At 41.7% G+C, this 15,653-nt stretch overlaps 1 protein-coding gene across 4 annotated transcripts in view; it reads right to left on the reverse strand.

Annotated features, from left to right (window-relative positions):
• Positions 1–15,653, reverse strand: part of SULF1 (sulfatase 1) — a 173,670-nt gene that overhangs the window by 142,142 nt on the left and 15,875 nt on the right. The window contains exons 1-2 of one of the 4 annotated variants that reach the window (XM_012663177.1): positions 7,165–7,492; positions 4,140–4,295 (exon numbers count right to left, since the gene is read on the reverse strand). The exons of 1 other annotated variant lie outside the window; for it this stretch is intronic. The gene's annotated coding sequence lies outside the window, so the exon portion shown is untranslated. Of the gene's footprint in view, positions 1–4,139; positions 4,296–7,164; positions 7,493–15,653 lie in introns of those variants that run through there. 2 more of the 4 variants (XM_012663175.1, XM_012663178.1) reach the window with 2 other exon arrangements.

The following is a 15,653-nucleotide window of genomic DNA, read 5'->3' on the forward strand; positions in this document are numbered from 1 at the left end:
TGACTATATTTGTACTTTGGTATACTTGAGGGGAATCTCAGAGGTAATGGGTGCAGATTATTTCCCCCAATAGACCTGGAATCTCTCCTTGTTCTGTACTGGCCTTGGCGAGTCAGGTTAAATGTGGGCAGTCCCAGGTCTTTTGGTCTGTTCTGGAAGCATCACTCCTACTGTGCGACTGCTGCAGCAGGTCCTTCCTGGGCTGGCCTGGGGCTGCAGTGTTCATTTGCCACCCACGCCACCCTTACTATATCTCTTTCCACCAGGACTACAGTAAAACTCCTCCCTCCGCTGCCAGTTTTTTGTCACCTCTGGCACACCCTACCCGTGAAGCCACTCAGACCACTCCCCGATGCTTCACACCCAGGCAGCTGGTGAGTTCTAGCAGAACTTCTAGATCCTGTTCCCATGTCTCTCCTCATATCATGAATTATTACAGGCATCATGCAGATGCCCACTTTTTAAATATGTTCTGAGAAGATACATAAATGTTTATGCTTATAATTATATGCGCACCTCGTGAAAATTTACATTTGAGTGTGATGTCAAAAGTATCTGGCTGTGGTCAAGCTGGCATAGCCTAATGTCAAAATCACAACACTTTTTTTTGAGACTTTTCTGAATATACTACTGGGCAGCAGACTCTGGAATCAGATGCCTGAATTTCAGGCAACAGCATTCACTGGCTATGTGGCCTTGAGCACGTTTCTTAATTTCTCTACACCTCAGTATCCTCTTCTGACAAATGGGAATTAAAAATGGTAACTGCCCCATAGGAGGGATGTGAGGATTACATGAGAACATTCACGTAAAATCTCAGATGAGTGCCTGGCACAAAATAAGTGTTCAATAAACACTGGCAATCATTATTACTTGGGCTGAACTTATTTTTAATCAGTAATCAAGACACAACTTTCCTTGCATATTTGCAATTAAAAGACATTTTCATGGCATGACACCAGAGTTTTCTTAAATTTTATAAATGGAGACTCTTATAACATTTTAAAGGTGATAGGATGACTGAGTCATCACTGTTCTCAGTTCTATAATCTTGGTCCCACCAGATGTATTGCCTGAATCCCTTCTTTTTATGTGCCAAATTTAACAGTTCATTATAAATAGGCATAGTACTAAATGTGCAAATTTAGCAATTCGTGCTAAAATATTTCTTTTTATTTCCAATGTCATTAATGAATACTTGGTTAAATCAACTTTATTCTTTTTTTTTTTTAATTGTACTTCGAGTTGCTGTTTTACACAACTTTATTCTTTCGTTTCAGCAAAACAGCATCATGGTAAACAGAATTAATACTAATTATAGAATTTCATTGGATTATGGTTTTGTTTATATTAAAGACTTAGTTTGGATTTTTAATGACATAAATACAATTATGTTAATGTAAATGTTAATGTAAAATTATGTCAATGTAAACCTAAAGCAACTTACACCTAGGTTTTTTTGGTACTTATTTCAGTAACACTTGAGTAGATAATAGTAAGTCAGGACGGGGCCCCACGGCCCACTGCTCCGGCTGAGAAGCGCTGTCGGAGAGCACCCGTCACCCCGGCTGCGGGTCCCACCTTCAACAGGTCCTCTCCACGCTTCCACTCCTGCCGCTCTTTGCCTGGAAAAGTCTGCTTTTCTCTTCTCCACATATTAAAATGCTAAGTGTCCCTCCAGGATCAGCTGAAATCTCATTTTCTGACAACTTCAGTTTTCATTAATCCCTCTCACCAGAACACCTAAAACATTCAAAACGTGTGCCGCACAAGCAGCACTCGGTGATACAGTTTTTGTTACTATCGTGGCGGCCTACATAGATGAAGGTCTTGTCTCTCTGCTCAGGTTTTAAGGTTCTGCAGAGTTAGGGTTATGTCTTGGGCTTTGTTTCCATCTTCTACTCTGGCCCCAGTGTGGCCCCACGAGCCACCAGGTAGAGGTAGTTACTACATCTGACTTGCCTATTGATCCTTGGTCTGTTTTAGAGTTTATTCAAGTTTCAGTTACAAAAATTTAATATGAGACCTTGAGTGATTCCTCAAGCAAGAACAAATTGTCAGCCTACAGCCCTGGAGCTGGGCCACACAAGCTGGAATGGACCAGGGGACCAGTGGCCTAGTGATGGGTCATTTTGTCCCTTTCTTTACCTTAAGTCAGACCTTTGCTATGGTATTTTCTGTGAGCAAAGACTCAGCACGAGACTCAGATACGTGTGTGTGTGTGTGTGTGTGTGTGTGTGTGTGTGTGTGTGTATGTGTGTGTGTGGAGAGAGAGAGAGAAAGAGAGAAAGAGAGGAGTTGTCATGAGTCTTGGTTTTTCTGTTCCTAAAATGAAAGGATAAGGGAAGCCTGGAACAACTCCAAAATCCCTTCTTGCTCTAAAATTCTATAAAGTGTTGGTACATATGGCCATTAATTTGACATTACCATCCACGAATAAGTGTGAGGTGTGTGCCAGAATTTCACCTGCTGATAATACGTTGGAAAGTTAGGCTTGATGGTTTAACAGCTGTACTTTAAGAGTTTGGTTTGGCTTTTCTCTGTGTGCTAGTGTGTTATTGCATTTAGCACTTATGAGTCCCTGCTACAAAGCAACTAGATGATTGAACTTAACTGTCTTGGCTTTTCAGTTGTTCAGAAACTGAGCTGCATTTCCTGGCTCTCAAACTTCGTAAACTCATCAGACTTTGCTGCAGAGAAATCTCATTAAAATAACAGTCCTTAGAGGGAAACACTAGCACCATTCATAGTTAGTGAAATGCTGAAACAGTAACAGATATTTTTAAACTATGAATTGGAGGCATTTTCCTATACCGTACACATACACACATTTAGACAGACGTGTCAGGTAAATGTTTATGTTTCTTATGCAGTTGTCCTTTAATTGTCTCCTAAAAGTGGCTTTAGTCTTGTGGCTGAAGTACATTCTGCCTTTGCTACCGTCACGTCGGAAAGTAATAACTGGTTCCAAACTGCTTTCCCTAAGGAGTTGTTGGAAGGTCCAAAATGTGCTCATTAGAAAACTTGTACTGAACCACACAAATCTTGCCATTGTGGAGGGTGCACGCATGTGGGACTATTACTTCATGCACAATGACATGAGACCAGAAAACATGTGAACAGGAAGCCAAACCCAAGAGAGAGTTGGGGAGCTTCCAGCTTTCTGTGGAGCACAGAAATGAAGCAAAATCCAGCAGTACTCTGGACTCAGGTGTCTTGGGGACCGCACAGCTGTGACCCATCCACTCTTCAAACACTGCACGGGCAAGCACAGTGGCTCAGGCAGCATCCAGTCTGGAGTAAATCATTATGTCAGCAAATCTAGAAAGATCGTAGCACTTGCTTACGAAGCCAAGTTTAAATGGCTTGGGTAACCTAAATGTGGAATGGCTAGCACCATATATGGAAGCCGAGTATAGTCTTCATACTTTCAATGGTACTAATGGGAATTCCCCCAAATATATCTTGCTCCTTCTTTAAATAATAAATTTTCCCATGATGCAAACTCATCTTATTCTAAAGTATATATTTGGTGATTATTTTGCATAGCTGACATGTTAACCGTTCTTTTTTGAGACTGTTCGTTATTTTATGGCAAAAGCAATTTAGCAAAAATAGAAATGTTTTTCATCATTTCAAAAGTCAAAGATTATTTCTGAAGTTTGGTGAATTTTGAGGTGAGCTCTCAGAAGCCGGATGAAATTCAGATTATAACCAAATACTGTCTTTCTAATACGTGATCAGACTCTATATTTAGAGGTGGAAATAGCTTCTTAAAACTGTTTTTAAAAGTGTCGATACGGTTCACCCACCAGGAAGAAATATTATATGACTTTGCAAGACTAGCCGGCAAGACTGGGGCTAAGCCCCTTTTGTCATAAATGGCATTTGCTCTGAAGTGTGCAGGTAGGGGAAGAGCTCTGAAATCCAGAGAATCTGATAGAGCTTTGCCACTGAAGATTAAGTGCTGAGTGTAGAAAGGGTGAGAGAGTATAAGAAAACTAAGGTTATCAAGTAATCAGACCTCAAGGTTTGAAAAGTCCCAGCTTCCTGTCTGCTCATCAGATTGGTTTCTATTCATTCAAAATGGCAAAATTCTTCCAGCTGTCATCTTTTAAAAATTCACAAATGTTACTCACCCCTCCTTTCCAATTATTCAAGAGTGTGGGAAGAACTTACTGGTCACACTGAAGAAAGACAAAATGGTTATAGACTAAATACTGGCCAGGCAAGAAATTACCTCCTTTCCTTTAGTCTCTGAGTGAGTCCCTAGTTCAAGGGAAGTAAAAAAATCCCTGCTAAGGAAGGCGCTTGTTTTCGATGAGTAAGTATTCTTTATGAATATGTGCTTTTTATGAATAAGTATTCTACTAGCCCTGCGGTCTGTTAGGGACCAGGCCACAGAGCTCTGCTTCCCCAACTTAGGAAAGCCAATCCCTGCCCCTGCCCCCACACAGCAGGAGGTGCCCAAGACTAATATCATAGGCTCCTAGAATTTTCTTTTTCCTCCATTCCCTTCATGCCGTCCCAAGTCAAGAATGTTCTACCTTCTAAATATTAATATCTCTGGAATCTGTGTCTCTCTATATATAAAATCTTTCTAAAACTTAAATCACACACCTACTCCCTGCTTGTCGGCCTCACACAAAGACCTCCTGAGTCTCCACGTTGACTGGAGTAATCCTGAAAGTGCTGAGCCTGGATGAGTTAAGGAGCTTGGGCTCCAACACATCCATTCTTGTGATGCGTTTGCTACAAACAAACAAATAACCAAAATAGACCACTGAACCAAACAATGTCTTACCAATGGAGTGGATTTGCATTTCAGACCAAACTTCTTATCTCAATGTGAACCAGTACAACAAACTGCGGATCAGAGGCTGGTCCATGGATGAGTTTGTTTCATTAGAGTGAGTAGGTGCAAATATCTCAGCATAAAGCATCATGATGCTGATGGTTGAGCCCCTGACTGTACCTCCAGTGCCCAGATTCAACATTCCAGCAACATTTGACCTAGTTCTTATTCCAGGCTTTTTAAATATTTCCTGCTCTCCAGTTTTCTGCTCTTCTACAATGTTCTTCCACACCTCCTGCTTATCCTTTAAAACTCAGACAACCAATACCACTGCTGTGAAAAGTTCCTTTGACTTTCACTAGGCAGAGATAACCACTCTGGCTTCAGTGCTGCCTCCTAATCTTGAACACACTTCTATTTTTGCAGGTATTATACTGTTATGAAAATGATCTGTTGTTTTGGTCTTTCTTCTCAGACAAGGAAGTCTTCCAGGGCAGGATAGTAATCTTATTCACCTTTATATCACTAGTGCTTAACATGGCATGCAATACATAGCAGATGCTCAATAAATGAATGGATTGAACAAATGATGAATGCATGGAATAAATGAAAAAGCCCTAAAATGAGCTGAAACATCACTATTTTCACACTCTGTGTGCTAGATATTTTACACATATTATTTCCTTTTAGTTCTTTCAATAATCATCTCCTTGGGGTAAGTAGATTGGTGTTATTTCACAGATGTGAAACCTGAGGCTGAAAATCTTAATGATCTTATGGCTGGTCCTATAACCAGGTAATAAGCCAAACCAAGCCTCAAATCCAGATCTCAAAGTTTGTGCTCTTTCTACCATGATTGACTAGGCTTTGAGACTTAATGTTGAAATTATGTGGCTGATCTTTATAATCAAATTAGCTAGAGTATAGCATTTAGTGTTGAAAAGTCACTTTTAAATTTAGGAGTAAAAGCAACTGGAATCCAGTCTCATGTTCTCAACCTTATGACCCTTATGTTTTAGAATTTCTTGAGAGCCACAGAGAATTCTAAGTGAAAATGTCATTTAAAGAGAATCTTAAAAATAGGCATAATTTTATGTTTCCCATGTCTATTGAATATATAAAGAATAAACAACTCTATTGCAATCTGAAATTTAATATGAGATTTCTCTACTTGATCCATTGTGGATATTATAATATCATATAAAATACTGAGCACTAAATAGATACAACAAATCTAAGAGTTCAAGATAATTAAATAAATATATGCACTAACATATACATACATATTATATATGGTTTTCACTTGTGTTCATCTAAAGATAAAGACAAGCTCAATGGGTTAATCACAGCACTATGGCATTAAAAGTAAGACGCCTTGCTTGTCTATATTATTACCAGTTTATGTTTCTTAATTTTCTTATCTGAAACATTATTAAGACAATACCTTTCTATATCTCATAGTATACAAAGTTATAATTGTGGCTTTTAAAATGCAAATTGTATAATTATCCAAAATAGAACTTTATTTTCTTGGCTTGCTTAATTAGTAAATCATAGTTTCTGAGTGTTCAGAAGTTGTATTTTTCTTAGTGCTATTCTAGAGTTTGAAATTCACCTTTTGTTGAAAGGCAATTTCTCAAAGCAATGAGCATCATTCCTGAGAATAATATTCTGTTAATTTCACATTCTTTACAGAAACATAGCTTAATAACAGGGCTTTTTGTGTTTTGCTTGTGCCTAAAAAGTTAGAGTCCATGTTCCTTTAACAGTAGACCCTTGAGCTATGCAGTGAAAAATTTAATAAAAATTCACATGTCCACTGTAGTCACAGTGTTTTGTACCGTTCATACAAGCCAGTGCAAGTTTCCAGCCAACACTGAAAGATGGGATTTATTTCCTAGTGTGAAAAGAAACTTTCACCAATTACATCTGACTGAAACTGCGAGTACCCAAGGCAGAGACACTGAAGACTGGAGTTGCATCGTTTGTCCTTGCCTAACAAGCCAGGTGAATACCAGGGCTCCTCTCTAGGTGGAGGAGGGGTGTCTGTGTGTGTGTGTGTGTGTGTGTGTGTGTGTGTGTTTACACAACCAGGAGTGACCAGGACGCCGCACAAGTGGCCAGTTTCAGCCCCTCGCCTGGGTGCTATTTTGTTAAGTGAATTAATTATCAACAGAAACCTCTTTCCCCTCCTGTTATGGTTAGGAGGGATCAAACTGGGTGGAGGACTTTGGCCAGAAACACACTTTCCATGATCTAAGAATCCGAGTGAGGAAAAGGACCCTAATGCATCAATAGTAAGAAGTGCACAAGGGCAGGGAGGAAAGTTAGTCTTCTGGTTTAAAGCAAAAGCGGGGCATCATACTTACAAAAGCCGCCTTCCAAATCTTCTCTAGAGAAAAAGCTGTGGGAACGGGGAGGAGGCAGAGGAGCAGAGATAAGGTGGCAGCGGGGCTTCCTTCCTCCTCCCGAGGGGCAGAGTCATGCTCCTTATCTGCCTGACCTCCGCGGCGCGCCGGGAGCCGGGCGGGCCCGGCCTCCGATCCCCGCTGCCCGCCCTCCCGGCCGCGGCCGCGGGCTCGCTAAGTGCCGATAAAGCCGCCCCGGCCCGACACCGGCCCCAAGATTCATGAGGGACTGTCTGCGAAGTGCTCGCAAGACGAAGACGGTTATATAAGCCCGCGTATTATTATCATCGCACCCCCCCATAGAACCAGCGCTGCCAGACAAACAAAAGGCAGTTCCAAGAAGAGGAAGCGCAGAGGCAGAAGTTACACTGGGGGTGAATTTCGGGACACTGCTGCACAGACTGGAAAAAAAAAGAAGGCAACTCAGTTTGTGCATGCAAACCTCGGCAAACAAACAGCGCGCTGCAGCTGGCCGCCGGGCAGGGAGGGGCGCGGGAGGGAGTCGGGCTTCCCGGAGCGCGGTTCCGGCCCCGGCCCGGGTCCCGGCCCAGCAGCCGCCTGTGGCGGGACGGAGTGGACGGGGGAGATGTGGGATGTGGAAAGCCGGGCGTTCCGGAGACCAAGTGCTTAGTAAACACTGTTTCTCAGGCTCCGACCAGGTGCTGCTGCCGCCGCTTGTCCTTACTCCTTGTTTTGCTAGCGATGGTTTGCAAGGAGTCCCCTGTCGCCTGCCCAGCTCTCTATTTTAATCCTCTGTGGGTCTCTACTCTTTTCTCCGGGGGAGAAATAAACTGAAGCCAGAGGGCTCCTTTTACAACAGAGCCTGGGTCAGCCTAGAGAGTTCTGATTTATTCTGAGCACCAAGCTCCCCTACCTCCCCCAAACTTGCTACTCATATTTTCTTTAAATTATTATTTTCCTGCCCTGCCCCTGGCACTGCTTTCCAACACAGAAAGAAATCCCCCATCCTGGCATTCAAAGCCCTCAATTTTTGTCTCCACACTAATTTCCCACTTCCCATCGGGCCCTCCCGCCTCACCTACTCCCCAGCACATTAGAATATGAATCATTCGCTAAAGATGGCCTTTCAGCTCTCCGTTTCCTATCCTAGCTCTCATCCCCTTCCCCAGCGGGGAATGTCCTCACTCTCATTTCCTTCAAGGCTCACCTCAAATCCCACGTCCCCCACGGAAGTTTTCCCCAATCTCCCCTCTTTTCTCCCCGTGGACTCTGCTTCTCTGTTGTAATTGCTGATGGGTTGACTATTTTCATAGGTTTGGAACCTGGTGTTGTTCTCTCTGGTGGCCTAGGACAGGGCTCTGCATAAAGCAGGTACTCCGTGAGTGTTTGTTGGACGGAACCGACTACTGGGATCCCGCCTGCCTCGCCATCGCTTACCTGGGCTTAGATGAGTGGTTGTTGGAAGTGGGCAGTAGGTTGATGAGGGCTTGCGGTACCCCCTACTTCTGTGAATGCTTGGAAATTTTCATAAGTTAAAGAGTTAAAGAAAAAGAAAGCTTTTGTAGAACGTGGAGGGGAACATCGCAATTTCACTCCAGTCTGCTTGCTTTAGGACGTAAGTTTGTGAGGGAAGCAGGGCTGTTGGCATCTGTTGAGCTTCTGCTAGTGCACATTAGAAGACCTATAAAGTGGAGCTTCTTTTTACAGAATGCCAGGAAAATTCCCCAAAGGTGAGATTTTTCCGAAGTCACAGACTTCTGGGATGCATTTTATGGAGAAACTTTTTGACTGCTGAAACAATGCGGGCTATCACAACAGCAGCTCAACAAATGAACAACAGCTCTCTGGTGAGTTGTTTTATGATACGGGGTGAAATATAGAACGCAAGCTGTCAGGTACTGAATTTCTTGTGGCTTTGTATTAAAGTGTTCTTAATGACATTTCTCCTGTTATTCTTTGGTAAAAGCAACGTGCTTCAAATTCCATCTGTGGTAGCTGGATCAACTGTGGTGTCATTTAAGAGACATGGGGTGTGTCCACACAGTACATGCTCTCAATGCGTACAGAATGTTCAGTGAATTAGAAGAATTTTCCCGCCTCCACTAATTCGGAACAATTAAAACCAATTCAGGTTCTAAAGAATTTTAGCTTCAAGTTCTTGAGGATTTGGCTTCAGGAATGACAAAGATCTCATTGCAATTTAGTAATTTAAGTGTAGGAGTTTCCCTCATTTTGTTCTGCTTAGATTGGGTCCGTAGACTTTATTATAGCTACTCTTTATGAAACCTATTACATTTCAGGCACAGGGCTAGATGGTTTCCATGCATTCTTAAGCTAGCAATCATCCCCAAAATAGAAGTATTTTTATCTTCTCTTTACAGATGGGACAACTGAGTCTGGTCATACAGCTTAGAAAGTGTTAGAACTAGGATTTGAACTTAAATCTGTCTGACTTGATAGTCTATGATTTTTCCATTCTGCTGAAAGCTTTAAGGAACCTTGGATATTATCTCATATGCTGGTTTTCAAACTGGGTTCCTAGGAGCGCTAGGTGTTTAAGGAGGTACTTCAGGAAACTTGGCAGTGTGTAGAAATGGGCCAGGTCAATTGGGTTTAGGCTCTACTCATTGGATTCAAATGAAGAAACATCATTTTCATCTGTTCTATAGAGTGACTTAAGATTTTGTTTGAGACAAGGGTTTTTTTACTAAAAAATATTTTAAAGCTCTTGTCTGGTTTAACCTTCTCATTAGAAAGGTATGGAACTTGGGGTCTGGAGAGATTATAATGTCTTGCCCAAGATGTTATAATTAGGAGTGACAGGCCCAGCACTAACTTCAGATATACAGGCTCTGCCTAAAACTACTGGCTTCCCTTACCCTTTATCTCCTCACTTGTTAAATCACAGGAAAAGAGAGAGAGAGAGAGAAAGAGAGAGAGAGAGAGAGACTGTGTAAGGCTGAGCTCTCTTTCCTGATTGTGTGTCCTGACAGTATTCTTGAACAATGGAAGATGGCAATACTGTCACGTTGGCAAGCTAGACTGTTTTTTAGCCCTTTGGCTGTAAGACTAAAGTTTGTCAATGTTTACCTTGTGACAAATTAAAATTAAGTAAAGGGTTAAATATGTAATTTGGATGATTTAGGGCTCTCCTCTTTTCATTCAAATCAAAGCAGTAGTGAAGGATACTTCTGCATGAGTCATTTGGCTAATTATACAGTCTTGGCTTGAGAGTACTCTTGCTAGAAAAACTGCTTAAACTGCCTTGTTTACAAATTTAGTCAATCTAGCTAAAAGTGGCTCTTTTTAGATGAGACAAAACAGGTGTGGGAAAGACATTATAGAGATCGGGTATGGCCAAGGGAACATGTGTCTCTGAAGTTGGCATAGTTTGTATGGACTGGCTTATAAGGCCTAAAATATCACGGTACCTTGGTATCTTTGTGCCTCACAGGGCCCGCAAAGGCCTGAGGGTTCCCCTGCTTTTACTTGGTATGTCCCCCACCTGACTCCTCCTCCATCAGCCTCTGCACTTCTCCAGGTTCTCAACCTAATGGGTTTCACGTCCTTGCCAGCCCGTACAATTACTAGAACAGGCCAATTCTATCCTCCCCTTGGGAGCCTGAGGGCACCTCATCCTCTTGTTGCTACTGTCTCTCACTGCTCCTGCTGGTTCACTCTGTTCCTACATGGCCTGTTGGTGTCATCCTTCCCTGGCCTCTGAGTGTGTATGACTCATAAACTGCTGTGGATCTCATGTGTCCAGTGTCGAGGACCACATACACGGCCATCCCCAGAACCCCAGGGCGGAACTCCCTCCCTCACCAACAGGGTGAAGAGAAGGCGAGCAAAACAATGACCAGACCTTAGTACTAATACAAAATGGAATTTTCACAGAGAACGAGCGACAAATATCCTATCCTTTGGAGTTTTATTGTCAGGCTATTTGCAAATAGGAATGAATTTTAAGTGAAATTATGACAGCTGGAACTGAACTGTATGAATTTCAAGGCCCCTTAGCTTTTCCATCTGCTCTTTTTAATTTTTATCATTCTCACCTGCAGATTTTTGGGAGCACTGTTCTTTTTCCTGAGATGGCTTAACTACAGCCCTGCCTAAAGGCAAAGGGATATTCCTGTCATTTAAATCCTTACTGACTGCATTCTTTTGGTAAAATGTAGCAGAAAGAAATTTTTCTCATCTCCACAGTCAAGAGATTATAATAAACAGATCTTTTTTTTCCCCATCTGAAACATTCTAAAATTAATATATTTCCAGAGTCTCAGCCTCACAAACAAAGCTTTAGATGTAATTTCTTTTCCTATTCATGAGATTTACAATAGGAAGGTCATGTTTGTACTAGACTCTGGTTTGAAATTAATCTTCTTTTCTCCTCGGCATTTCTATAGAATCCAGGCACTTCATTATGTAGTCATTTCCAAATATTAAATAGTTGTCATTCTTGAACAACGATCTAATCTTCCCTTCATGGGTGGAGAAACTTGAGTTGTGGAACTTGGAAACCATTGCCAGGATGTAGATCACTCTAAAGCTTATGGCCACTCATTGTAACGCTTTTCTGCACACGTTCTTAGACTACAAAGTAAAAATGTAAATTGTTTTATAATCAGCGTGTATAACATCCTCTCACCATTAGAAAGTATTAATTAAAAGCTCATTTGCATTCAGCTTTATGAGAGAAACTTTATGAAGTAAATAAATATATTCAAACCCCCAATCAACCTCAACACTGGGGCTGTGCTGTCGTCACTCGCTCTCTCTTCTGGATTGTGCCTCATACAGATCAAAATGTATTCTTGGTTCAGTCGAACAAGGGTTCGTTTAAACCACATCTGTTGCTCATCAAACTCTATTTTAGGAGTAGGGAATTGTTTTTCAGAGATAGATTCTGTCTGGAAGGTCTTATGGCAACAAATAGTCCTCATTAAATTTCACAACATTCTACCAACATACATACAGTACTCGCTTTTACGTGATTATAGAATCCAGGCAAAATCCTGCACCCCCACTTCAAAGGATTCCTCACTTGAGTAATTCTAAAGAGTAAATTGATTTTCTCATCATTTGTTGTGTTTGACAATAGAAAGGCTGACGCAGCAACATTGCTAAAATGACAGCTCATTTCTATTGAAGGGGAAGGAATTTCTGTTAATATTCTTAATGACAGGCATCTTTAGGAGAAATGTGAAATCATTTATCCTTAGCAATAACCTGACTAGGATTAAAAAATACTTGGTACTTAGAACGGAAGTAATCTGTCAGGAAAAATTATTTCGACTGATGCAAATTAACTGAATAAATTGGCCTCTGTAGCTTCCTAATTATGGCATGTAGATTCAAGTTTGTTAAAATCAGTCTGAACTGAAGAAGGATCTGGAAAGACTCTTTCAAGAAGTGATCTGACATTCTGTTGGAGGAAAAGATAACACATTTATTTGATAAATTCCTTTCACATTTACTAAGAATTTCTGGGAATGATTTAAGAAGCAAGGACGTGTAAATCACAGGAAGACACATTAAGTAAGCGCGTACACGTCTTGCTTATTCAGAATAGCTGCAATACTTTAGGAAAATGCTGAGCGGCATGTTTGTGGTGACGCCCTAGATTCTAAATAACCAATAGTGTTTTCCATGGGGGGTTGTTCCAACCCTCTCAGGGCTGGTTTGGGCTTGAGCCCAGGAGACAAGTCTGAGAGATGCGAGCACTTGGGCCGGTACTTAACAAGCATTGCAAAGACTCGTCTGTGTATCCCGTAAGAGAGCTGCTCTACTCTTAATAGGCATGGTGCTGCAGGCCAGTTAACAAGTTTTTATTGGAATCTCAGTCTTCTCTTCCTCGCCAGCTTCACAGCAAACCTGCTTTTAGCTCTTCACCAAAAACCCTAGTAAATTGCGGGAAGAAGCACTTTACCCGTGTAGGAAATTTAATTAGTCTGGGGAAAAAAAAAGGTGTAAATTGCAGGAAAATGTAAACTGCCTCCATGTAATTAATGACTAGGTTTTACTGGTTAGCATTTATATAGAACTTTCTTTTGAGAGAATGCATGGATTTTTGGAGACAAACTGACTTGGGTCCTAATCCTAGCTCTACAGGTGTGTCTTTTTTTTTTTTTTTTTTTTTAGCCTAATTCCTTTACTTAGAAATAGAGTGACTAGTATAGGAGTTACAGAGCCTGCAAGTGAATGCAGTGTCCAGCATGTGCAGGGACTCAGTATCATTCAGTTTCTTCTTCCTTCTTTTTTAGAGACTTGGTCTTACTCTGTCACCTGGTGGAGTGCAGTGGCCTGATCAGAGCTCACTATAACCTTGAGTTCTTGGGCTCAAGCAATCCTCCTACCTCAGCCCACACCCAGCTAATTTTCCTTCCTTTTCTCAGAGTCGCTTTTCGGGCTCGAATGTCCTTAAGAAATAGTTCAGTATTATTTGCCTTGAGTGGGCAAAAAACATATTCTTTTTTCAGAGAGCATTAGCTGAGGCATGGCTCTGACAGTTGCCTAGGTTTCTGTGTTTAAGTACAAATATTAAAGGCATATAAAGGCAAAACAATAGGGATCTCTTCAAAAAGATGGTGACTGGTGATCATTAATAATAACCTGGGAGTTATTGTTGTGATTTCAGTCCAGGGGACAGAAAGTCACTTAGGGGATTGGGTAAACTCACAGTGTTGGGGTTGGTGTTAGAAATCTTAAGAAAGTTTTTGCTAGAAAACAGTGAATTAGAGAAACGCAGAAAAAAAATCATTGTTTAAGGAATTCAGTATGTGCCAAATCCAGTTCGTCACCAGGTCTTTGTGTAAGCAGGCAAAAGCGTAACTTGCAGATGCAAAACCATACATGCCAGAGAGCAGGAGTGGGGAAAGTGCAGGAGCAGAGACTGGGCAGAGAGGATGAAGAGGGCAGGTGTTGGGGACAGGACAGGACCCTGGATGTACACCGACTGCAGAGGCTGCAGTCTCTGAGAGATGCTGATAAGGATGTGCTGAGACCTGGAGGGAAAAAAGCCTGAATCTGCAAGGGACCCATGTCTGGGGCTGGCAGGTGCATTAGTAAGAAGAAGCTGAGGCTAAGGCTGGAGCCTGAGGCCAGGGCGATGGACAATCAAGGGAGTGATAACGGGCAGCACTTGCAAGGTATTGCTTTAAGGCTTTAAAACCATGCCAAGCTGAGTAACCTGAGCCACATGTGTGATTGACTTCAGTGAAGGCAGTTTTTACCCTGAAATTCCCTGACATTGCAGGAAAGTTAAGCTGTGCACTTACGGTGTCTGTGTGCTGTGCTGGAATGCACACAGTGGAACAAAGGTGGTATTAATAAAGAAGGAAGGGAGGTAGGTGAATGTGGTCCTCTTAGCGTACCTAATCATTCTTATCTGGGGGGAAATGTATACAAATAAATATAATGGGATACTTTGGAGTGGGAAGGAACCACAAAAGGGAGGATTGGAAGCATGCGTGGGAAGCAGGAGGTGGAAAGGTGTATCCTGCCACTTGTCTTGTGCTCCCGTCTTCCCTCTAACCGGTCCCTTCCTGAATCATCGCTGAGTGAGCAGCTGCGAGGGATGCCTTAGAAAGCTGGCTGTCACCAGGCACTGTGGCTTGCACGTGTAGTCCTAGCTACTCCAGAGGCTGAGGGAGGAGGATTGCTTGACTCCAGAAGTTCAAGACCAGCCTGGGCAACACAAAGAGATACCTGCATTCTACCCCCACTCCCCTGTCTCAAAGAAAAAGACAAAAGAAAAAGAAGAGAAAAAAGAAAGCTGACTGTGTATTCTGTATCCTGGAAGTGGTTCTACTCCTGCCCTGGGACCATGGTCCTTGCCAGCGTGTTCCACTTCTTTTTATCCTAACTGGTTACAGCAAAGGGAAAAATCATGAAATCCAACCAGCAGTGAGCCTGGGCACCACATTATGTCATATAGACAAGACATTATAATCTAAAAGAGGTTAACCAGACAGTCAAAGGCCACGTCTCAAATTATCTATAGAGCAGTTCAACTTTCCAAGGGCAGCATTTTAAAAAATCACTTAAAAGTGAAATTTGCTTTCTGCTTTTATTTATTTATTTTTCTGGCTCTGAAACTGTGTGCTTTGCTATAAAGTTGAGGTTTGGTGAATTGAGCCAACTTAATTTTTAGGTCTTGTGTTTAAGTATTTAGATCATAATGTCTTAAAAGCTTTTTAATAGAGAATTTCAAATATTCATTCATTTAACAAACATTTATTGAATGTTTAATGTGTGCCAGGGGCTGCTGTTGATGCAGAGATGATGTGGTACCTGCTTTCAAGAGGATGCAAATAAGACAGGATACCTACTTTTTCATATTTATGCCTTTCCATATAAACTATGCTCCTTGAAAGAAAGAATTCTCTTAATTGCAGAATTTAAAGGTTATATTGAATATAAGGGAAAGAAATTGGTTAAAATATCAACTGAGCTTAAAGGGAAAATGTGGAATAAAGACTATGTAG

The sequence above is a fragment of the Propithecus coquereli genome, unplaced genomic scaffold, assembly GCF_000956105.1.
Source record: "Propithecus coquereli isolate 6110/MARCELLA unplaced genomic scaffold, Pcoq_1.0 Scaffold8, whole genome shotgun sequence".
Lineage (NCBI taxonomy): Eukaryota > Metazoa > Chordata > Mammalia > Primates > Indriidae > Propithecus > Propithecus coquereli.